The sequence below is a fragment of the Lampetra fluviatilis genome, chromosome 70, assembly GCF_964198595.1.
Source record: "Lampetra fluviatilis chromosome 70, kcLamFluv1.1, whole genome shotgun sequence".
Classification (NCBI taxonomy): Eukaryota; Metazoa; Chordata; class Hyperoartia; order Petromyzontiformes; family Petromyzontidae; genus Lampetra; species Lampetra fluviatilis.
The window spans coordinates 2087165-2111994 of record NC_136344.1 but is presented as its reverse complement, the minus strand read 5'-3'; the positions used below and the strand labels follow the sequence as shown (position 1 = coordinate 2111994).

At 53.8% G+C, this 24830-nt stretch overlaps 1 long non-coding RNA gene across 1 annotated transcript; it reads left to right on the top strand.

Moving 5' to 3' along the window:
• The first annotated feature begins 4852 nt into the window (after window positions 1-4852).
• LOC144952884 (uncharacterized) lies at window positions 4853-24763 on the top strand. The gene is made up of 3 exons (XR_013640708.1): window positions 4853-5093; window positions 17626-17705; window positions 24673-24763. It is a non-coding gene; the product is annotated as an uncharacterized LOC144952884 (long non-coding RNA).
• Window positions 24764-24830: the final 67 nt, after the last annotated feature.

Sequence of the window (24830 nt, the reverse complement as noted above, 5' to 3'; positions counted from 1 at the left end):
TGTGTGTGTCTCTGTGTGTGTGTGTCAGTGTGTGTGTGTCAGTGTGTGTGCGTGTCTCTGTGTGTGTGTCTCTGTGTGTGTGTCTCTGTGTGTGTGTGTGTTAGTGTGTGTGCGTGTCTCTGTGTGTGCGGCGTGTCTCTATGTGTGCGAGTCTCTGTGTGTGTGAGTCTCTGTGTGTGTGAGTCTCTGTGTGTGTGTGTGTCAGTGTGTGTGTGCGTCTCTGTGTGTGTGTGCGTCTCTGTGTGTGTGTGCGTCTCTGTGTGTGTGTGTCTCTGTGTGTGTGTGTGTGTCAGTGTTAGTGTGTGTGTGCGTCTCTGTGTGTGTGTGTCTCTGTGTGTGAGTGTCTCTGTGTGTGTCTGTGTGTGTTGATTGTGTGTGTGTGTGTGTCTGTGTATGTTGATTGTGTGTGTGTGTGTTGATTGCGTGTGTGTGTGTCTGTGTGTGTGTCTGTGTGTGTGTCTGTGTGTGAGTGTGTATGAGTGTGTGTGTGTGATTGCGTGTCTGTGTGTGTGTTGATTGCGTGTCTGTGTGTGTGTCTGTGTGTGAGTGTATGTGTGTGTCTGTGTGTCTATGTGTGTGTGTCTGTGTGTGTGTCTGTGTGTGAGTGTATGTGAGTGTGTCTGTGTGTGAAGTGTGAGTGTGTGTTGATTGTGTGTGTGTGTCTGTGTGTGTGTAGTGTAGCGGTTAGCGCTACGCTGCGCTACAAACCTGATGACCCGGGTTCGATTCCCGATTATGTGAACCGGTCCTGGGCCTCCCCTAGGTCGACTCAGCCTCAAATTAATACTTGGTGCGGTGTGTAGTAAACATCGCCACTGGGGAGACAAAGGCGGCCGGGCGTGGTGTTGGCCACCCACCCCCTCGTGTGCCGTGCCGGCCTTCAAAGGTGCTACTCGCTAATAGCACTTGCCCCAACAGTCTGTTAAGGCTATACGGGGACCTTTGTATGTGTATGAGGAGCAGTGGTGCAGCGGTTAGCGTGATGCGCTGAGAAGCCACGCACCGATTCAGTCACTCACTCGGTCACTCACCCAGTCACTCACTCACTCGGTCACTCACTCAGTCACTTGGTCACTCACTCGGTCACTCACTCAGTCACTCACTCGGTCACTCACTCGGTCACTCACTCGGTCACTCACTCGGTCACTCACTCGGTCACTCACTCAGTCACTCACCCAACCACTCAGTCACTCACTCAGACTCACTCAGTCACTCACCCAACCACTCACTAAGTCACTCACTCAGTCACTCACCCAACCACTCACTCAGTCAGTCACCCAACCACTCACTCACCCAACCACTCAGTCAGTCACCCAACCACTCACTCACTCAGTCACTCACTCAGTCACTCACTCAGTCACTCACTCAGTCGGTCACTCACGCATCCACTCAGTCATTCAGTCACTCACCCAGTCACTCACTTAGTCACTCACTCAGTCACTAACTCACTCATCCACTCATCCTCTCACTCAGTCACTCACCCAACCACTCACTCAGTCACTCACTATGGGCACCCCCAGTGGCAGCTGTCCCTGTGTTTGTCAGTCTGCCAGCTGTGCGACTTGCAATGTGAGAGCGGTGGCGTCTTGAAGGCCACCACGTGACGCGCCCACGTGACACATCGTGGCGTGCACACGTGACGCGCCCACGTGACGCGCCCACGTGACGCGCCCACGTGACACGTCCACGTGACACGTCCACGTGACACGTCCACGTGACGTGCACACTGTCACTCACAAACCGCAATAAATTATTCCAATGTCTGTGGTCGTGGCCTCAGTTATGAATGATGCACACACACTGACACACACACACACACTGACACACACACACACTGACACACACACACACTGACACACACACAGACACACACACAGACACACACACTGACACACACAGACAGTGTGTGTGTCTGTGTGTGTGTGACTGTGTGTGTGTGTGACTGTGTGTGTGTCTGTGTGACTGTCTGTGTGTGTGTGACTGTGTGTGTGTGACTGTGTGTATGTGTGTCTGTGTGTGTGTATGTGACTGTGTGTCTGTGTGTGTCTGTGCGTGACTGTGTGTCTGCGTGTGTCTGTGTGACTGTGTGTGTCTGTGTGTGTGTGACTGTGTGTGTGTCACTGTGTGTGTGACTGTGTGTGTGTCACTGTGTGTGTGACTGTGTGTGTGTCTGTGTGTGTGTGTGTGACTGTCTGTGTGTGTGTGTGTCTGTGTGTGTGTCTGTGTGTGTGTCACTGTGTGTGTGACTGTGTGTGTGTGTCTGTGTGTGTGTGACTGTCTGTGTGTGTCTGTGTGTGTGTCACTGTGTGTGTGACTGTGTGTGTGTGTCTGTGTGTGTGTGACTGTCTGTGTGTGTGTGTGTCTGTGTGTGTGTCTGTGTGTGTGTGACTGTCTGTGTGTGTCTGTGTGTGTGTCACTGTGTGTGTGACTGTGTGTGTGTCACTGTGTGTGTGACTGTGTGTGTGTCTGTGTGTGTGTGTGACTGTCTGTGTGTGTGTCTGTGTTCGCTGTCTTGGTCTGGTGGTGGTTGCAGCTCCACTGGTGGGCAGCAGAGGGCGCGAGATTATCTCAGATGAACCTGTGCCCGATCAAGGCAAAGGTCCCCCAGGTAGCCTCTAGCAGGCTGTAGGGGCAAGTACTGTCAGTAGCGAGTAGCAGCAGCACCCTATAGACACATACAAAGGTCCCCCAGGTAGCCTCTAGCAGGCTGTAGGGGCAAGTGCTGTCAGCGAGTAGCACCACCTATAGACACGGACAAAGCTCCCCCGTGTAGCCTCCGGCAGGCTGTAGGGGCAAGTGCTGTTAGTGGCGAGTAGCAGCAGCAGAACCCTACAGACACACAGACAAAGGTCCCCCAGGTAGCCTCTAGCAGGCTGTAGGGGCAAGTGCTGTGGCACACGAGGCAGGCCGCCTTTGTTTACCCAGTGGCGATGGTCACCACACACCACTGCACCAGGGACTCATTTGAGGCTGAATCGACCTAGGGGAGAGTCCAGGACCGGTTCAGATAATCGTCACCGGTGACGGTGGTGGTGATGGTGGTGGTGGTGGTGGTAGTGGTGTTGGTGGTGGTGGTGTTGGTAGTGGTGGTGGTGGTGGTGTTGGTGGTAGTGGTGGTGTTGGTGGTGATGGTGGTAGTGTTGGTAGTGGTGGTGGTGTTGGTGGTGGTGGTGTTGGTGGTAGTGGTGTTGGTAGTGGTTGTAGTGGTGGTGGTGTTGGTAGTAGTGGTGTTGGTGGTGGTGGTGTTGGTGGTAGTGGTATTGGTGGAGTCCGGCAAAAACAACCCCCTACCTCGTCGTGGTGCCGGACGGCAACGCTGTGGTGGTGGTGGTGTTGGTAGTGGTGGTGGTGGTGATGGTAGTAGTGGTGGTGGTGGTGGTGTTGGTAGTAGTGGTGGTGGTGGTGATGGTAGTAGTGGTGGTGGTGGTAGTGATGGTAGTAGTGGTGGTGGTGTTGGTAGTGGTGGTGGTGATGGTAGTAGTGGTGGTGGTGGTAGTGATGGTAGTAGTGGTGGTGGTGTTGGTAGTGGTGGTGGTGGTAGTGTTGGTAGTAGTGGTGGTGTTGGTAGTGGTGGTGGTGGTGTTGGTAGTGGTGGTGGTGTTGGTAGTAGTGGTGGTGGTGTTGGTAGTGGTAGTGGTGGTGGTGTTGGTAGTGGTGGTGGTGGTGTTGGTAGTAGTGGTGGTGGTGTTGGTAGTAGTGGTGGTGGTGGTGGTGTTGGTTGTGGTGGTGGGCAGCAGTGCCGTGGGGGTGAGGGCCGACTGAGATTCCCCTTTCCCCTCATGGCGTCTGTGACCACCACAGCGGCCAAATGGGGGCTCTGGACGGGTGAGAGAGTGAGTGAGCGAGTTGGTGGGTGGGTGGGTTGGTGAGTGAATTGGTGGGTAGGTTGGTGAGTGAGTGAATTGGTGGTGGGTTGGTGAGTGAGTGGGTGAGTGAGTGAATTGGTGGGTAGGTTGGTGAGTGAGTGAATTGGTGGGTAGGTTGGTGAGTGAGTGAGTGAATTGGTGGGTGGGTTGGTGAGTGAGTGAATTGGTGGGTAGGTTGGTGAGTGAATTGGTGGGTAGGTTGGTGAGTGAGTGAGTGAATTGGTGGGTGGGTTGGTGAGTGAGTGAATTGGTGGGTAGGTTGGTGAGTGAATTGGTGGGTAGGTTGGTGAGTGAGTGAGTGAGTGAATTGGTGGGTAGGTTGGTGAGTGAGTGAGTGAGTTGGTGGGTGGGTTGGTGAGTGAGTGAGTGAATTGGTGGGTAGGTTGGTGAGTGAGTGAGTTGGTGGGTGGGTTGGTGAGTGAGTGGGTGAGGGAGTGAATTGGTGGGTAGGTGAGTGATGAGTGAGTGGGTGTGTGAGTGGGTTGGTGAGCGAGGTGGTGGCCATGAATGTACAATGGTTTCACTGAGAGACACACACTAACCCAGCAGGCAACACGCTTATCCTGTGCACCACAGCGGGATAGCGTCACACACCGGCTCAGCGCAGTCGCCAACCCGCCTGACCCACCCTGCCGAGCACGGAGACGAGGACCACGTGACGAGTCATCACGGAGGGCTCCTTCCCAGCAGACAGCCCCGACCCAGCCGCCCGGCCTCCCTTTTACACCCCCCACGGCGGAGCCAGGCCACGTCCTCCTGTACCACGTCACTCCATCTCTTCTCCAGCCCGTGCCGCGCCCGTTTAGCCCCCTCGATCCGGCCAAACAAAAGCTGTTTGGGCATGCGGTGGCTGGGCATGCGGGCTACATGACCCAGCCAACGCAGCCTTGCCTGCCGGAGCTCACCGATGGGACTTTGCCCAGATCTTTCAAGGACTTGTGAGCTCCTCACACAATCCAGCCTGGTTAAACCCAGGATGGATCGTAGGCAGGCCAGCCTAAATGTTTCCAACCGGCGAAGATGCTCCACTAGGGGGGTCCACGTTTCGCAAGCGTAGAGAAGGGAGGGAATGACCGTGGCCGAGAAGACCTGAAGCTTCGTGCGGAGCGACAGACCAGGTAGCTTCCACACAGCGTTACGCAACCGATGAAAAGATATTGCCGCTCGACTGATTCGGAGTGAGACCTCTGCTGTTAAATCGGTGCCGGTCATGAGCACACTGCCCAGGTATGGGAAACTCCACGCTCTCCACAACTTCCCCATCACCACACGATACAACACACAGACCCACACAACACATACCACACAGACACACAACACACACGCACCACACAGACACACACACTACACAACACAGACACACAACACACAGACACACACAACACATACACACCACACAGACACACACCACTCAGACACACGACACAACACACACAGGCACACAGGCACACACACTGACACACAGGCACACAGACACACTGACACATACACTGACACACAGACACACACTGACACCCACACAGGCACACAGACACACACACCACAGGCACACACACACTGACACACACTGACACAGACACACACTGACACACACCCACACAGGCACAGACACCCACACAGGCACACACAGCTAAAGATCGCCCGTGTAGCCTCAGCAGCCTGCGGCCAGGTTGCCCACGCGGCGGCAGCAGCAGCATCGTCCACTTAGCCACCAACTCAATCAGTCCGAGGTGAACAGATGCACCGAGACACGCAGACAAAGCTCCCCCGGGTAGCCTCGAGCAGGCTGTAGGGGCAAGTGCTGTTAGGAGCGAGCAGCAGCAGTACCCTATAGACACGCAGACAAAGCTCCCCCGGGTAGCCTCGAGCAGGCTGTAGGGGCAAGTGCTGTTAGGAGCGAGCAGCAGCAGTACCCTATAGACACGCAGACAAAGCTCCCCCGGGTAGCCTCCTACAGGCTGTAGGGGCAAGTGCTGTTAGGAGCGAGCAGCAGCAGTACCCTATAGACACTACAGACAAAGCTCCCCCGGGTAGCCTCTTACAGGCTGTAGGGGCAAGTGCTGTTCAACTTCATCACTGGACCTTTTCATCAGTTTCAAAGTATGGAAGAAAACAAATAAAGAAGAAAAAACGTACTACTAATACAAATTTAACGAATACAAATAATATAAATGATAAACATTGCAGTTATACAAATAACAATAGAAATAAAATATAATGCTAAATTCTATTAATAATACAAATAAAATAAATTTGAAATAATCAAAATGATGTGTTTACCCTTTCTGCCGATAAAACACGAGCTGTGTTCAGATGTTCAGGCACTCATCACACAGAGACCCACAGACTCACCACACAGAGACCCACAGACTCACCACACAGAGACCCACAGACTCACCACACAGAGACCCACAGACTCACCACACAGAGACCCACAGACTCACCACACAGAGACCCACAGACTCACCACACAGAGACCCACAGACTCACCACACAGAGACCCACAGACTCATCACACAGAGACCCACAGACTCACCACACAGAGACCCACAGACTCACCACACAGAGACCCACAGACTCCTACACAGAGACCCACAGACTCATCACACAGAGACCCACAGACTCACCACACAGAGACCCACAGACTCATCACACAGAGAACCACAGACTCACCACACAGAGACCCATAGACTCACCACACAGAGACCCACAGACTCACCACACAGAGACCCACAGACTCACCACACAGAGACCCACAGACTCATCACACAGAGACCCATAGACTCACCACACAGACTCACCACACAGAGACCCATAGACTCATCACACAGAGACCCACAGACTCACCACACAGAGACCCATAGACTCATCACACAGAGACCCACAGACTCACCACACATAGACCCACAGACTCACCACACAGAGACCCATAGACTCACCACACAGACTCACCACACAGAGACCCATAGACTCATCACACAGAGACCCACAGACTCACCACACAGAGACCCATAGACTCATCACACAGGGACCCACAGACTCACCACACAGAGACCCACAGACTCACCACACAGAGACCCATAGACTCACCACACAGACTCACCACACAGAGACCCACAGACTCACCACACAGAGACCCACAGACTCATCACACAGAGACCCATAGACTCACCACACAGACTCACCACACAGAGACCCACAGACTCACCACACAGAGTCCCACAGACTCACCACACAGACTCACCACACAGAGACCCACAGACTCATCACACAGAGACCCACAGACTCACCACACAGAGTCCCACAGACTCACCACACAGACTCACCACACAGAGTCCCACAGACTCATCACACAGAGACCCACAGACTCATCACACAGAGACCCACAGACTCACCACACAGAGTCCCACAGACTCACCACACAGACTCACCACACAGAGACCCACAGACTCAACACAGTTTCGCACTGAATGTCGTCAGCTGCTATCTGCAGAAAGCAGCACTTGCCCCATCAGCCCGCGAGAGGCTACACGGGGGATCTTTGTCTCTGGGGTCTGAGTGTTCATCTGTTCATCTGAAACTGGATTTGACGTTCTCGTAACTGAGTTGACGGATAATTGCGGGATGGGTTCGGAAAGTGGCGCGCGTGTGTTGAGGCTATACGGGGACCTTTATCTTTGTGAATCTCTGTGCGTGTGTGTGTGTTTGTGTGTGTGTGTTTGTCTGTGTGTGTGTTTGTGTGTGTGTTTGTCTGTGCGTGTGTCTGTGTGTGTGTCTGTGTGTGTGTTTGTCTGTGTGTGTCTGTGCGTTTGTGTGTGTGTCTGTGTGTGTTTGTGTGTGTCTGTGCGTGTGTCTGTGCGTGTGTGTGTCTGTGTGTGTCTGTGTGTGTGTGTCTGTGTGTGTCTGTGTGTGTGTGTCTGTGTGTGTGTCTGTGTGCGTGTGTCTGTGTGTGTGTCTGTGTGTGTGTGTCTGTGTGTGTGTGTGTCTCTGTGTGTGTGTGTCTGTGTGTGTGTCTGTGCGTGTGTCTGTCTGTGTGTATCTGTTGTAGGGAGCGGTGGTGCAGTGGTTAAGGCTCCGCTGCCCAACCGCTCACGGTCTGAACCTGTCCCGGGCCTCCCGTAGGTCGACTCAGTCTCAAATGAGTAGCTGGTGTAGCGGTGGTGGTGCAGTAAACATCGCCACTGGGGAGACAAAGGCGGCCGGGCGTGGTGCTGGCCACCCACCCCCTCGTGTGCCACAGTGCCGGTAGCCTTCATAGGTGCTGCTCACTAACAGCACTTGCCCCGACAACCTGTTACAGGCTACACGGGGGACCTTTGTCTTTATGTCTATAGGCAGAGAAGGTGCCCAATGACACGGCCATTGTGAACCCCCTGAGAGAGAGAGAGAGACACCCAGACCCAGGGATTGAACCCAGACTCTCAGTGTCTCTGGCTTAGTGAACCCCACTGACAGAGAGACACCCAGACCCAGGGATTGAACCCAGACTCTCAGTGTCTCTGGCTTAGTGAACCCCCTGAGAGAGAGACACCCAGACCCAGGGATTGAACCCAGACTCTCAGTGTCTCTGGCTTAGTGAACCCCACTGAGAGAGAGAGAGACACCCAGACCCAGGGCTTGAACCCAGACTCTCAGTGTCTCTGGCTTAGTGAACCCCCTGAGAGAGAGACACCCAGACCCAGGGCTTGAACCCAGACTCTCAGTGTCTCTGGCTTAGTGAACCCCACTGAGAGAGAGAGAGACACCCAGACCCAGGGATTGAACCCAGACTCTCAGTGTCTCTGGCTTAGTGAACCCCCTGAGAGAGAGAGAGACACCCAGACCCAGGGCTTGAACCCAGACTCTCAGTGTCTCTGGCTTAGTGAACCCCCTGAGAGAGAGAGAGAGACACCCAGACCCAGGGCTTGAACCCAGACTCTCAGTGTCTCTGGCTTAGTGAACCCCACTGAGAGAGAGAGAGACACCCAGACCCAGGGATTGAACCCAGACTCTCAGTGTCTCTGGCTTAGTGAACCCCCTGAGAGAGAGAGAGACACCCAGACCCAGGGATTGAACCCAGACTCTCAGTGTCTCTGGCTCAGTGAACCCCACTGAGAGAGAGACACCCAGACCCAGGGATTGAACCCAGACTCCACGACTCCACGGCCGTCGAGAACCCATTAGCCCAATGTCGCTCTTTAGCGCGTGCTGGTCAACAGCTGACCGTGTCAAAGGCACGGAATCATTAACCACTCCATTCCTCTCACCCGGGTCGCCTTCAACAGGCGTTAGGGGCAAGTGCTGTTAGTGGCGAGTAGCAGCAGCGCCTGTGAAGGTTACCGGCACTGTGGCCACACACACACAGCGACACACACACACAGTGACACACACACACAGTGACACACACACAGTGACACACACAGTGGCACACACACAGTGACACACAGTGACACACACACACAGTGACACACACACACAGTGACACACAGTGGCACACAAACACAGTGACACACAGTGACACACACACAGTGACACACACACACAGTGACACACACACACAGTGACACACACACAGTGACACACACAGTGGCACACACACAGTGACACACACAGTGACACACACACAGTGACACACACACACAGTGGCACACACACACAGTGACACACAGTGACACACACACAGTGACACACACACAGTGGCACACACACACACAGTGACACACACAGTGACACACACACATACAGTGTCACACACACACAGTGACACACACACAGTGGCACACACACACAGTGACACACACAGAGGGGGTGGGTGGACAGCGCCTGTCCGGCAAAAACAACCCCCTACCACCTCGTGGTGCAACGTTGTGTGTCTGTGTGTCAGTGTGTCCGTGTGTGTCAGTGTGTCTGTCTGTGTGTCAGTGTGTTTGTCTGTGTGTCTGTGTGCCAGTGTGTGTGTGTCTGTGTGTGTGTCTGTGTCCGGCAAAAACAAGCCCCTACCTCCTCGTGGTGCAGCGCTGTCGTGGGCAGTGCTGTGGGGGGTGAGTGACAATTCCGATTGGCCTTTCCCCTCAGGGTGTTTGTGACCACCACAGCGGCCAAATGGGGGCCTTGGACGGGTGCGAGGGGCTGGTAACCCCTCCACCTTCAATAAATTACCGCAAAACCACGACTAAAATATCTACTTAATAAGCTTGTGCCGGAGGCCCCGGGGGGACAGGCGTCTATAACGTCTCCTGGCCAAACGCCATTTGGCGGAGCCAGGAGATTGAATCTTCACCCTCGGGGCTCCTCCAGAAACAACGAAAAGCCACTGCGGATGGCCACGTGGAATGTTCGAAGGCTCACTGCGGAGGAGAGGCTGCCACTCCTCTGTCGGGAGCTGGACCGGTACCGCCTGGATCTCTGTGGCATTCAGAAGGTCCGGTGGACCGGCTCTGGCTCCTGCCACCATGAGGGGTGGACAGTCCTCTACTCGGGGCAGGAGACTGCCAAACAACAGGGAGTGGCTCTTCTTCTGAACGAATGAAGGGGGTGTGGGAGCGTGGCGGTGAGGTGTGGGAAGCTGTAAGCCCCAGGCTACTGTGGGCTCGCCTTCCCATCAATCGGAGGCGAGGAGTGGTGGTCGTGGTTACTTATACCCCCACCGAAGACGAACATCCGTGGAGGGATGCAGGTAAAGCCGATGAGTCAGATGCCTTCTATGACCTGTGACAGGTGCTGGCTAAAGTGGCCACTCGGGACAGAGTCATCTTGTTGGGTGCCTTCAATGCCCGAGTTGGTCATGATGCTGGCACCTGGTCTGGAGTGATTGGAAGGCATGGGCCAGATCAGCTCAATAACAACGGTAGGAGACTGCTAGATTTGTGTGCAGCCCATGGGCTTGTAATTACCAAAAGTTGTTCCGGCATCGGCGCATCCACACAACATCATGGAAGAAGTCACCCCCTGTGAGTGGCTGGCTGAGATGCCATCTGTTGAGGAAGTACTAAAGGCGATCCAGAGTCTGAGACCAGGAAAGGCACCAGGCAGAGATGATCTCCCAAGCAAAATGCTGAGGGAGGGTGGCGTTTGTGCAGACTGCCCTATATGACATCATATCAACAGTCTGGACCACTGGACGGGTTCCGCAGGACTGGAAGGATGCCCTGGTGGTCCCCCTCTTTAAGAAGGGAGACCGCACAGACTGTAACAACTACAGGGGCATCTCACTCCTCAGTGTGCCAGGAAAGGTCCTGGCAAGGATTATTCAACATCGCCTTGCCAGGCACGCTGAGGAGAGGCTTATGGAGCCTCAATGTGGTTTCAGGAAAGGACGGTCCTGCACAGATGCCATATTTTCTGTCCGTCTGCTACAGCAGAGGTGTAGGGAATTCCAACAAGACCTACATCTCTGCTTTATTGACCTGGTCAAGGCCTATGATACCATCAGTAGGCCTGGGCTCTGGGTTGTTCTTCGTGCTTTCGGAGTCCCGTGACCCTCTGCTCATGATCATTAAGGACCTTCATGATGGTGAGCGGACCCGGGTAAAACTACGTGGCCAGGAGTCGGAGCCATTCCCTGTACACCTTGGGGTGCGACAGGGATGTCCTCTGGCTCCCACATTATTTAACATCTATGTCGACTGCGTAGTTCGTGAAGCCTTCAATAGCTGTACCGGGGGAATTTCCATTTGGTACAAATATAATGGGAGGCTGATCGACGCCCGGGTGCGATCAAGGGATGGCTCCCTATTGGTCAACCACGTTATGTATGCCAATGATTTGATAATAGCTGCTCATTCAGAGGAGGAGTTGGAGATGCTGCTGCTGAGACTGGAGCGTGCCGCTAAGAGGTGGGGCCTTACCATCAGCCCCACCAAAACTAAGCACCTGCCTGGGTATTTTGTACCATCGGACACTCCACCCCCACAACTCCCAATCGGTGATAGGGCAGTTGTGGAGAGAGTGGAGAGTTTCCCATACCTGGGCAGTGTGCTCTTGGCCGGCTCCAGTTTAACAGCAGAGGTCTCACTTCGAATCAGGTGAGTGGCAATATCTTTTCATCGGTTGCGTAACGCTGTGTGGAAGCTACCTGGTCTGTCGCTCCACACGAAGCTTCGGGTCTTCTCGGCCACGGTCATTCCCTCCCTTCTCTACGCTTGCGAAACGTGGACCCCCCTAATGGAGCATATTCGCCGGTTGGAAACATTTAGGCTGGCCTGCCTACGATCCATCCTGGGTTTAACCTGCAGCCTGGATTGTGTGAGGAGCTCACAAATCCTTGAAAGATCTGGGCAAAGTGCCATCGGTGAGCTCCGGCAGGCAAGGCTGCGTTGGCTGGGTCATGTAGCCCGCATGCCCAGCCACCGCATGCCTAAACAGCTTTTGTTCGGCCGGATCGAGGGGGCTAAACGGGCGCGGCACGGGCTAGAGAAGAGATGGAGTGATGTGGTACAGGAGGACGTGGAGCTGAGTGGACTTACCAATGACTGGTACCAGCGGTGTCAAGATCGGCCTCTGTGGAGGAGGCTCGTGAAGGACGCTGCTACTGGGCAGTTGGAAGCAGTCGCCCTCCAACAACAACGGAGGGCGGAGGAGCGACGCTCACAACAACGAGCGGAGCGCCGGGTGGCTAAAGCACAGCAAGTTGGTACAGTAGGGGGCACAGGTGGTGCATCAGCCAGTCATCTCGGTCATCTCGGTCAGTCGACCCGTGTGTCTCTGTGTGTGTGTGTGTGTCTGTGTGTGTGTGTCTGTGTGTGTCTGTGTGTGTGTGCTACGTGTAACCAGGGATTATTCCATCGTCCGCGGCTGCGACATTCCACGCATAGCGCCGATCCGACTGAGCCACAGCGAGGCTCACAGAGCCAGACTGAGGCTCCCACAGGGTTCAGTGTTAATCACTGAGACTCCCAGAGCCAGACTAAGGCTCCCACAGGGTTCAGTGTTAATCACTGGGTCTCACAGAGCCAGACTGAGGCTCCCACAGGGTTCAGTGTTAATCACTGGGTCTCACAGAGCCAGACTGAGGCTCCCATAGGGTTCAGTGTCAATCACTGGGTCTCACAGAGCCAGACTGAGGCTCCCACAGGGTTCAGTGTTAATCACTGAGACTCACAGAGCCATACTGAGGCTCCCACAGGGTTCAGTGTTAATCACTGAGACTCCCACAGGGTTCAGTGTAAATCACTGAGGCTCCCACAGGGTTCAGTGTTAATCACTGAGACTCCCACAGGGTTCAGTGTTAATCAGTGAGGCTCACAGAGCCTGACTGAGGCTCCCACAGGGTTCAGTGTTAATCACTGAGGCTCACAGAGCCAGACTGAGGCTCCCACAGGGTTCAGTGTTAATCACTGAGACTCACAGAGCCAGACTGAGGCTCCCACAGGGTTCAGTGTTAATCACTGAGGCTCACAGAGCCAGACTCAGGCTCCCACAGGGTTCAGTGTTAATCACTGAGGCTCACAGAGCCAGACTGAGGCTCCCACAGGGTTCAGTGTTAATCACTGAGACTCACAGAGCCAGACTGAGGCTCCCACAGGGTGCAGTGTTAATCACTGAGACTCCCACAGGGTTTAGTGTTAATCACTGAGGCTCCCACAGGGTTCAGTGTTAATCACTGAGGCTCACAGAGCCAGACTGAGGCTCCCACAGGGTTCAGTCTTAATCACTAAGGCTCACAGAGCCAGACTGAGGCTCCCACAGGGTGCAGTGTTAATCACTGAGACTCCCACAGGGTTTAGTGTTAATCACTGAGGCTCACAGAGCCAGACTGAGGCTCCCACAGGGTTCAGTCTTAATCACTAAGGCTCACAGAGCCAGACTGAGGCTCCCACATGGTTCAGCGTTAATCACCGAGGCTCACAGAGCCAGACTAAGGCTCACCACTCACCACCACTCACTCACCACCACTCACCACCACTCACCATTCACTCACTACCACTCACTACCACCACTCACCACCACCACTCACCACTCACTCATCACCACTCACCACCACCCACTCACCACCACTCACTACCCACCACTCACCACTCACCCACCACTCACTCACTCACCACTCACTCACCACCACTCACCACCACTTACCATCACTCACCACTCACCACCACTCACTCACCACTCACTCACTCACCACTCACCACCACCACCACTCACTCACCACTCACTCACCACCACTCACCATCACTCACCACTCACCACCACTCACTCACCACTCACTCACTCACTCACCACTCACCACTCACTCACCACCACCACTCACTCACCACCACTCACCACCACTCACCACTCACCACCACTCACCACCACTCACCACCACCACTCACCACCACCACTCACCACCACTCACTCACCACTCACTCACCACTCACTCACCACCACCACTCACTACTCACTCACCACTCACCACCACTCACTCACCACCACTCACCACCACCACTCACCACCACTACTCACCACCACTCACCACCACTCACTCACCACCACTCACCACTCACTCACCACCACTCACTCACCACCACTCACTACACCACTCACTCACCACTCACTCACCACTCACTCACTCACCATTCACTAACTCACCACCACTCACCACTCATTCACCACTCACTCACCACTCACTCACCACTCACTCACTCACCACTCACTCACCACTCACCACTCACTAACTCACCACTCACCACTCACTAACTCACCACTCACTCACCACCACTCACCACCCACTCACCACCACTCACTCACCACTCACTCACCACTCACTCACTCACCACTCACTCACCACTCACCACCACCCCTCACCGCTCACTCACTCACTCACCACTCACCACCACTCACTCACCACCACCACTCACCACCACTCACTCACCACCACTCACTTACCACTCACTCGCCACTCACTCACCACTCACTCACCACCCCTCACGACCACTCACCACCAGCCCTCACCACCCCTCACCACCACTCACCACCACTCACCACCACTCACCACTCACTAACTCACCACTCACTCACCACTCACTACACCAATCACTCACCACTCATTCACCACCACTCACCACCCACTCACCACCACTCACCACCACCTCACTCACCACTCACCACTCACTAACTCACCACTCACTCACCACTCTCACCACCACTCACCACCACTCACCACCACTCACCACTCACCACCACTCACTCACCACAACCCCTCACCACTACCACTCACTCACCACCACTCACCACCACTCACCACCACTCACCACTCACTCACCACCACGCGTCACCCCTCACCACCACCCCTCACCCCTCACCCCCCCCTTCCCCGCTCACGAGGGGGGTGGAGGAGTGAACGAGGCTCCAGCAGCAGCAGTAGCAGCAGCAGTAGCAGCAGTAGCAGCAGTAGTAGCAGCAGCAGCAGCAGTAGTAGTAGCAGCAGTAGTAGTAGCAGCAGTAACAGCAGTAGCAGCAGTAGCAGCAGTAGTAGCAGCAGTAGCAGCAGTAGCAGCAGCAGCAGTAGTAGTAGCAGCAGTAGTAGTAGCAGCAGTAGTAGTAGTAGCAGCAGTAGCAGTAGTAGCAGCAGTAGCAGCAGTAGCAGCAGCAGCAGTAGGAACAGCAGCAGCAGCAGTAGTAGTAGCAGCAGCAGCAGTAGTAGTAGCAGTAGTAGCAGCAGTAGCAGCAGTAGCAGCAGCAGCAGTAGGAACAGCAGCAGCAGCAGTAGTAGCAGCAGTAGTAGCAGCAGCAGTAGCAGTAGGAACAGCAGCAGCAGCGACCACAACTCACAAGACTCAGACTCGGTAACCTGTGTGGCAGGTGTGTGTGCAGTGTGTGTGCAGTGTGTGTGCAGTGTGTGTGCAGTGTGTAGTGTAGTGTGTGTTGTGCAGTGTGTGTGCAGTGTGTGTGCAGTGTGTGTGTAGTGTGTGTGTGCAGTGTGTGTGCAGTGTGTGCAGTGTGTGTAGTGTGTGTGTAGTGTAGTGTGTGCAGTGTGTGTAGTGTAGTGTAGTGTGTGTGGTGTGTGTGTAGTGTGTAGTGTAGTGTGTGCAGTGTGTGTGTAGTGTGTGTGTAGTGTAGTGTGTGTTGTGCAGTGTGTGCAGTGTGTGTGTAGTGTAGTGTGTGTAGTGTAGTGTGTGTGTGCAGTGTGTGTGCAGTGTGTGCAGTGTGTGTAGTGTGTGTGTAGTGTAGTGTGTGTGTGCAGTGTGTGTGCAGTGTAGTGTGTGTGTGCAGTGTGTGTGCAGTGTGTGTAGTGTGTGTGTAGTGTGTGTGTAGTGTGTGTGTAGTGTGTGTGTAGTGTAGTGTGTGTGTAGTGTGTGTGTGCAGTGTGTGTGCAGTGTAGTGTGTGTGCAGTGTGTAGTGTAGTGTGTGTGTAGTGTGTGTGTGCAGTGTGTGCAGTGTGTGTGTAGTGTAGTGTGTGTAGTGTAGTGTGTGTGTGCAGTGTGTGTGCAGTGTGTGCAGTGTGTGTAGTGTGTGTGTAGTGTGTGTGTAGTGTAGTTGTTTCTGTGCAGTGTGTGTGCAGTGTAGTGTGTGTGTGCAGTGTGTGTGCAGTGTGTGTAGTGTGTGTGTAGTGTGTGTGTAGTGTGTGTGTAGTGTGTGTGTAGTGTGTGTGTGCAGTGTGTGTGCAGTGTAGTGTGTGTGTGCAGTGTGTGTGCAGTGTAGTGTGTGTGTGCAGTGTGTGTGCAGTGTGTGTAGTGTGTGTGTAGTGTGTGTGTAGTGTAGTGTGTGTGTAGTGTGTGTGTCACTGTGTGTGTAGTGTGTGTGTAGTGTGTGTGTGTGTGCAGTGTGTGTGCAGTGTGTGTGTAGTGTGTGTGTGTAGTGTGTGTGTAGTGTGTGTGTGTAGTGTGTGTGCAGTGTGTGTGTAGTGTGTGTGTAGTGTGTGTGTGTGCAGTGTGTGTGCAGTGTGTGTGTAGTGTGTGTGTGTAGTGTAGTGTGTGTGTAGTGTGTGTGTAGTGTGTGTGTGTGTAGTGTGTGTGCAGTGTGTGTGTGTGTGTGCAGTGTGTGTAGTGTGTGTGTGTGTGTAGTGTGTGTAGTGTGTGTGTAGTGTGTGTGTAGTGTGTAGTGTGTGTGTGTGCAGTGTGTGTGCAGTGTGTGTGCAGTGTGTAGTGTAGTGTAGTGTGTGTGGTGTGTGTGTAGTGTGTAGTGTAGTGTAGTGTGTGCAGTGTGTGTGTAGTGTGTGTGTAGTGTAGTGTGTGTGTGCAGTGTGTGTGTAGTGTGTGTGTAGTGTAGTGTGTGTAGTGTAGTGTGTGTGGTGTGTGTAGTGTAGTGTGTGTGTGTCACTGTGTGTCAGTGTGTGTGTGTCACTGTGTGTGTGTGTGTCACTGTGTGTGTGTGTCAGTGTGTGTGTGCAGTGTGTGTGTGTGTCACTGTGTGTGTGTGTCACTGTGTGTGTGTCACTGTGTGTGTGTCTCTGTGTGTGTGTGTCACTGTGTGTGTGTCACTGTGTGTGTCACTGTGTGTGTGTGTCACTGTGTGTGTGTCACTGTGTGTGTGTCAGTGTGTCACTGTGTGTGTGTCTGTGTGTGTGTCTCTGTGTGTGTGTGTCACTGTGTGTGTGTCACTGTGTGTGTCTCTGTGTGTGTGTGTCACTGTGTGTGTGTCACTGTGTGTGTCACTGTGTGTGTGTCAGTGTGTCACTGTGTGTGTGTCACTGTGTGTGTGTGTCACTGTGTGTGTGTGTCACTGTGTGTGTCAGTGTGTCACTGTGTGTGTGTCACTGTGTGTGTGTCACTGTGTGTGTGTCACTGTGTGTGTGTCAGTGTGTCACTGTGTGTGTGTGTCACTGTGTGTGTGTCACTGTGTGTGTGTGTCACTGTGTGTGTAGTTGTGAGCGCTGCGCTACGAACCCGGCGATCGGAGTTCGATTCCCACTGACAGCACCACCAGTGACGCTTATCTGAACCGGTGAGTGAGTGGTGAGTGGTGAGTGAGTGGTGAGTGAGTGGTGAGTGAGTGGTGAGTGGTGAGTGAGTGGTGAGTGGTGAGTGGTGAGTGAGTGGTGAGTGGTGAGTGGTGAGTGAGTGGTGAGTGGTGAGTGGTGAATGAGTGGTGAGTGGTAAGTGAGTGGTGAATGAGTGGTTAGTGAGTGAGTGAGTGAGTAGTGAGTGAGTGAGTGGTGAGTGAGTGGTGAGTGGTGAGTGTGTGGTGAGTGGTGAGTGGTGAGTGAGTGGTGAGTGGTGAATGAGTGGTGAGTGGTGAGTGAGTGGTGAGTGAGTGGTGAGTGAGTAGTGAGTGGTGAGGGTGAGTGAGTGGTGAGTGGTGAGTGAGTGAGTGGTGAGTGAGTGAGTGGTGAGTGAGTGGTGTAGTGAGTGGTGAGTGAGTAGTGAGTGGTGAGTGAGTGGTGAGTGGTGAGTGAGTGAGTGAGTGGTGAGTGGTGAGTGAGTGGTGAGTGGTGAGTGAGTGAGTGGTGAGTGAGTGGTGAGTGAGTGGTGAGTGGTGAGTGAGTGGTGAGTGAGTGGTGAATGAGTGGTGAGTGAGTGGTGAGTGGTGAGTGGTGAGTGGTGAATGAGTGGTGAGTGAGTGAGTGGTGTAGTGAGTGGTGAGTGAGTGGTGAGTGGTGAGTGAGTGGTGAGTGGTGAGTGAGTGAGTGAGTGGTGAGTGGTGAGTGAGTGGTGAGTGGTGAGTGAGTGAGTGAGTGGTGTAGTGAGTGGTGAGTGAGTGGTGAGTGGTGAGTGAGTGGTGAGTGGTGAGTGAGTGGTGAGTGGTGAGTGAGTGGTGAGTGGTGAGTGGTGAGTGAGTGGTGAGTGGTGAGGGTGAGTGAGTGGTGAGTGGTGAGTGAGTGAGTGGTGAGTGAGTGGTGAGTGAGTGAGTGAGTGAGTGGTGTAGTGAGTGGTGAGTGAGTGAGCGGTGAGGGAGTGGTGAGTGAGTGGTGAGTGAGTGAGTGAGTGGTGAGTGAGTGAGTGAGTGAGTGGTGTAGTGAGTGGTGAGTGAGTGGTGAGTGGTGAGTGAGTGGTGAGTGGTGCGTGAGTGGTGAGTGGTGAGTGGTGAGTGAGTGAGTGGTGAGTGAGTGGTGAGTGGTGAGTGGTGAGTTGTGAGTGGTGAGTGAGTGGTGAGTGAGTGGTGAGTGGTGAGTGGTAAGTGAGTGGTGAATGAGTGGTTAGTGAGTGGTGAGTGGTGAGTGAGTGGTTAGTGAGTGAGTGAGTGGTGTAGTGAGTGGTGAGTGAGTGGTGAGTGAGTGGTGAGTGGTGAGTGAGTGAGTGGTGAGTGAGTGAGTGGTGTAGTGAGTGGTGAGTGAGTGGTGAGTGGTGAGTGAGTGGTGAGTGAGTGGTGAGTGGTGAGTGAGTGAGTGAGTGGTGAGTGGTGAGTAGTGAGTGGTGAGTGAGTGGTGAGTGGTGAGTGAGTGAGTGGTGAGTGAGTGAGTGGTGTAGTGAGTGGTGAGTGAGTGGTGAGTGGTGAGTGAGTGGTGAGTGGTGAGTGAGTGAGTGGTGAGTGAGTGGTGAGTGGTGAGTGAGTGAGTGGTGAGTGAGTGGTGAGTGAGTGGTGAATGAGTGGTGAGTGAGTGAGTGGTGTAGTGAGTGGTGAGTGAGTGGTGAGTGAGTGGTGAGTGAGTGAGCGGTGAGGGAGTGGTGAGTGAGCGGTGAGTGGTGAGTGAGTGAGTGGTGAGTGGTGAGTGAGTGAGTGGTGAGTGAGTGGTGAGTGGTGAGTGAGTGGTGAGTGAGTGGTGAGTGGTGAGTGAGTGGTGAGTGAGTGGTGAGTGGTGAGTGAGTGGTGAGTGAGTGGTGAGTGAGTGAGTGAGTGAGCGGTGAGGGAGTGGTGAGTGAGCGGTGAGTGGTGAGTGAGTGGTGAGTGAGTGAGTGAGTGAGCGGTGAGGGAGTGGTGAGTGAGCGGTGAGTGGTGAGTGAGTGGTGAGTGAGTGAGTGGTGGTGTAGTGAGTGGTGAGTGAGTGGTGAGTGAGTGGTGAGTGAGTGGTGAGTGAGTGGTAAGTGAGTGGTGAGTGAGTGGTGAGTGAATTGTGAGTTTTGTAGTGAGTGGTGAGTCAGTGGTGAGTGGTGAGTGAGTGGTGAGTGAGTGAGTGGTGTAGTGAGTGGTGAGTGAGTGGTGAGCGAGTGGTGAGTGAGTGAGTGGTGAGTGAATGGTGAGTGAATGGTGAGTGGTGTAGTGAGTGGTGAGTGAGTAAGTGGTGTAGTGAGTGGTGAGTGAGTGGTGAGTGAGTGGTGTAGTGAGTGAGTGGTGAGTGAGTGAGTAGTGAGTGAGTGAGTGGTGAGTGATTGAGTGGTGAGTGAGTGGTGAGTGAGTGAGCGGTGAGGGGTGGTGGTGAGTGAGTGGTGAGTGGTGAGTGAGTGGTGAGTGAGTGAGTGGTGAGTGAGTGGTGAGTGAGTGGTGTAGTGAGTGAGTGGTGAGTGAGTGGTGAGTGAGTGGTGAGTGAGTGAGTGGTGAGTGAGTGGTGAGTGAGTGGTGTAGTGAGTGAGTGGTGAGTGAGTGGTGAGTGAGTGGTGAGTGAGTGAGTGGTGAGTGAGTGGTGAGTGAGTGAGTGGTGAGTGAGTGGTGAGTGAGTGGTGAGTGAGTGAGTGGTGAGTGAGTGGTGAGTGAGTGGTGTAGTGAGTGAGTGGTGAGTGAGTGGTGAGTGAGTGGTGAGTGAGTGAGTGGTGAGTGAGTGGTGAGTGAGTGAGTGGTGAGTGAGTGATGAGTGAGTGAGTGGTGAGTGAGTGATGAGTGAGTGAGTGGTGAGTGAGTGGTGAGTGAGTGAATGGTGAGTGAGTGGTGGGTGAGTGAGTGAGTGAGTGGTGAGTAAGTGGTGTAGTGAGTGGTGATTGAGTGGTGAGTGAGTGAGTGGTGAGTGAGTGGTGAGTGAGTGAATGGTGAGTGAGTGGTGAGTGAGTGAGTGTGTTGGTCTTGTAATGCGAAGTTCACTGGTTGTGTTTTGTCTTTCATTTGTACCTGATGATGATGATTGCGTGTGTTGCAATCGAAACGTCGTATGCTGTTTTTTAATTTATTTTTACTTTCAACAGCAGAGACCCATAGACTCATCACACAGCAGAGACCCATAGACTCACCACACAGCAGAGACCCATAGACTCACCACACAGAGACCCATAGACTCATCACACAGCAGAGACCCATAGACTCATCACACAGCAGAGAGCCATAGACTCATCACACAGCAGAGACCCATAGACTCACCACACAGAGACCCATAGACTCATCACACAGCAGAGACCCATAGACTCATCACACAGCAGAGAGCCATAGACTCATCACACAGCAGAGACCCATAGACTCATCACACAGCAGAGACCCATAGACTCATCACACAGCAGAGACCCATAGACTCATCACACAGCAGAGACCCATAGACTCATCACACAAAGACCCATAGACTCATCACACAGCAGAGACCCATAGAATCATCACACAGCAGAGACCCATAGACTCATCACACAGCAGAGACCCATAGACTCATCACACAGCAGAGACCCACAGACTCATCACACAGAGACCCATAGACTCATCACACAGCAGAGACCCATAGACTCATCACACAGCAGAGACCCACAGACTCATCACACAGAGACCCATAGACTCATCACACAGCAGAGACCCATAGACTCATCACACAGCAGAGACCCACAGACTCATCACACAGAGACCCATAGACTCATCACACAGAGACCCATAGACTCATCACACAGAGACCCATAGACTCATCACACAGAGACCCATAGACTCATCACACAGCAGAGACTCATAGACTCATCACGCAGCAGAGACCCACAGACTCATCACACAGAGACCCATAGACTCATCACACAGCAGAGACCCATAGACTCATCACACAGCAGAGACCCACAGACTCATCACACAGAGACCCATAGACTCATCACACAGAGACCCATAGACTCATCACACAGCAGAGACCCATAGACTCATCACGCAGCAGAGACCCACAGACTCATCACACAGAGACCCATAGACTCATCACACAGCAGAGACTCATAGACTCATCACACAGCAGAGACCCATAGACTCATCACACAGAGACCCATAGACTCATCACGCAGCAGAGACTCATAGACTCATCACACAGAGACCCATAGACTCAGCACACAGCAGAGACCCATAGACTCACCACACAGCAGAGAGCCATAGACTCACCACACAGAGACCCATAGACTCATCACACAGCAGAGACTCATAGACTCATCACGCAGCAGAGACCCACAGACTCATCACACAGAGACCCATAGACTCATCACACAGAGACCCATAGACTCATCACACAGCAGAGACCCATAGACTCATCACACAGCAGAGACCCACAGACTCATATCACACAGCAGAGACCCACAGACTCATCACACAGCAGAGACCCATAGACTCATCACACAGCAGAGACCCATAGACTCATCACACAGAGACCCATAGACTCATCACACAGCAGAGACCCACAGACTCATATCACACAGCAGAGACCCACAGACTCATCACACAGCAGAGACCCATAGACTCATCACACAGCAGAGACCCATAGACTCATCACACAGAGACCCATAGACTCATCACACAGCAGAGACCCATAGACTCATCACACAGCAGAGACCCACAGCCTCATCACACAGCAGAGACCCATAGACTCATCACACAGCAGAGACCCACAGACTCATATCACACAGCAGAGACCCACAGACTCATCACACAGCAGAGACCCATAGACTCATCACACAGCAGAGACCCATAGACTCATCACACAGCAGAGACCCACAGACTCATATCACACAGCAGAGACCCATAGACTCATCACACAGCAGAGACCCACAGACTCATCACACAGAGACCCATAGACTCATCACACAGAGACCCATAGACTCATCACGCAGCAGAGACCCACAGACTCATCACACAGAGACCCATAGACTCATCACACAGCAGAGACTCATAGACTCATCACGCAGCAGAGACCCATAGACTCATATCACACAGCAGAGACCCACAGACTCATCACACAGCAGAGACCCATAGACTCATCACACAGCAAAGACCCATAAACTCATCACACAGAGACCCATAGACTCATCACACAGCAGAGACCCATAGACTCATCACACAGCAGAGACCCACAGACTCATATCACACAGCAGAGACCCACAGACTCATCACACAGCAGAGACCCATAGACTCATCACACAGCAAAGACCCATAAACTCATCACACAGAGACCCATAGACTCACCACACAGATACCCACAGACTCATATCACACAGCAGAGACCCACAGACTCATATCACACAGCAGAGACCCACAGACTCATCACACAGCAGAGACCCATAGACTCATCACACAGCAGAGACCCACAGCCTCATCACACAGCAGAGACCCACAGACTCATCACGCAGCAGAGACCCATAAACTCAAAACCTTTTTAAAATTGTATTCGGGCAGAAGGGAATGGGGGGGGGGGCTTGTGGGGGTGGAGGGGCGGGGTCGAGACCAGCAGCCAATCCCGAGAGAGAGATCCAGCCGGGGTCATGACCTCACATACCGCTCATCACTTCGACCCCAGATGTGGCCCCAGCCAGAGACACTGAGAGTCTGGGTTCAATCCCTGGGTCTGGGTGTCTCTCTCTCAGTGGGGTTCACTAAGCCAGAGACACTGAGAGTCTGGGTTCAATCCCTGGGTCTGGGTGTCTCTCTCTCTCAGTGGGGTTCACTAAGCCAGAGACACTGAGAGTCTGGGTTCAATCCCTGGGTCTGGGTGTCTCTCTCAGAGACCCACAGATACACGTAGAGATACACAGAGATTCATAGAGTCACAGAGACTCATAGACTCATGGAGACCCATAGACTCCTAGAGTCACTCACTCGATCATTCACCCACTCAGTCACTCACTCGATCATTCACCCACTCATTCACCCACTCATTCATCCACTCAGTCACCCACTCGATCATTCACCCACTCACTCACCCACTCACTCACTCACCCACTCAGTCACCCACTCGCTCACTCACCCACTCAGTCACTCACTCGATCATTCACCCACTCATTCATCCACTCAATCATTCACCCACTCATTCATCCACTCATTCAATGACTCACTCGCTCACTCACCCACTCGCTCGCTCGACCATTCACTCACCCACCCGCTCACTCACCCACTCACTCGCTCACCCACTCGCTCGCTCACCCACCCGCTCGCTCACTCACCCGCTCGCTCACTCACCCGCTCGCTCACCCACCCGCTCATTCACCCACTCACTCACTCACCCACTCGCTCACCCACTCGCTCACTCACCCACTCACCCACCCACTCATTCATTCACCCACTCGCTCACCCACCCACTCACTCATTCACCCACTCGCTCACCCACTCGCTCACTCACCCACTCACCCACCCACTCATTCAATGACTCACTCGCTCATTCACCCACTCACTCACCCACTCACTCATTCACCCACTCACTCACCCACTCACTCGCTCACCCACTAATTAATCCACTCATTCAATGACTCACTCGCTCATTCACCCACTCACTCACTCACCTACTCGCTCACCCACTCGCTCACTCACCCACTCGCTCACTCACCCACTTGCTCACTCACTCACCCACTCACTCACCCACTCGCTCACTCGCTCGCTCACCCACTCGCTCACTCACCCACTCGCTCACTCACTCACCCACTCATTCACCCACTCACTCGCTCACCCACTCGCTCGCTCACCCACTCACTCACTCACCCATTCACCCACTCACTCACTCACCCATCCCCTCTTGGTTTCTCAAAGTTAACTTGGCACCCCGCGTCTCCCTCCCATGTCTCCCCGCGTCTCCCCGTGTCTCTCTCCCCGTGTCTCCCTCCCCGTGTCTCCCTCCCCGTGTCTCCCTCTCCCCGTGTCTCGCTCCCGTGTCTCTCTCCCCGCGTCTCCACCGCAGGAGTTGCCGAGCGCACGTCAGCGATGGACGCTCAGATCGCCCTCCTCCCACGACAGCCGTCCACCCCACCACCACCACCGCAACCACCGCCACCACCACAACCACCACCACAACCCACAACAACTACAACAGCAGCAGCAGCAGCAGCCACTTGCAGC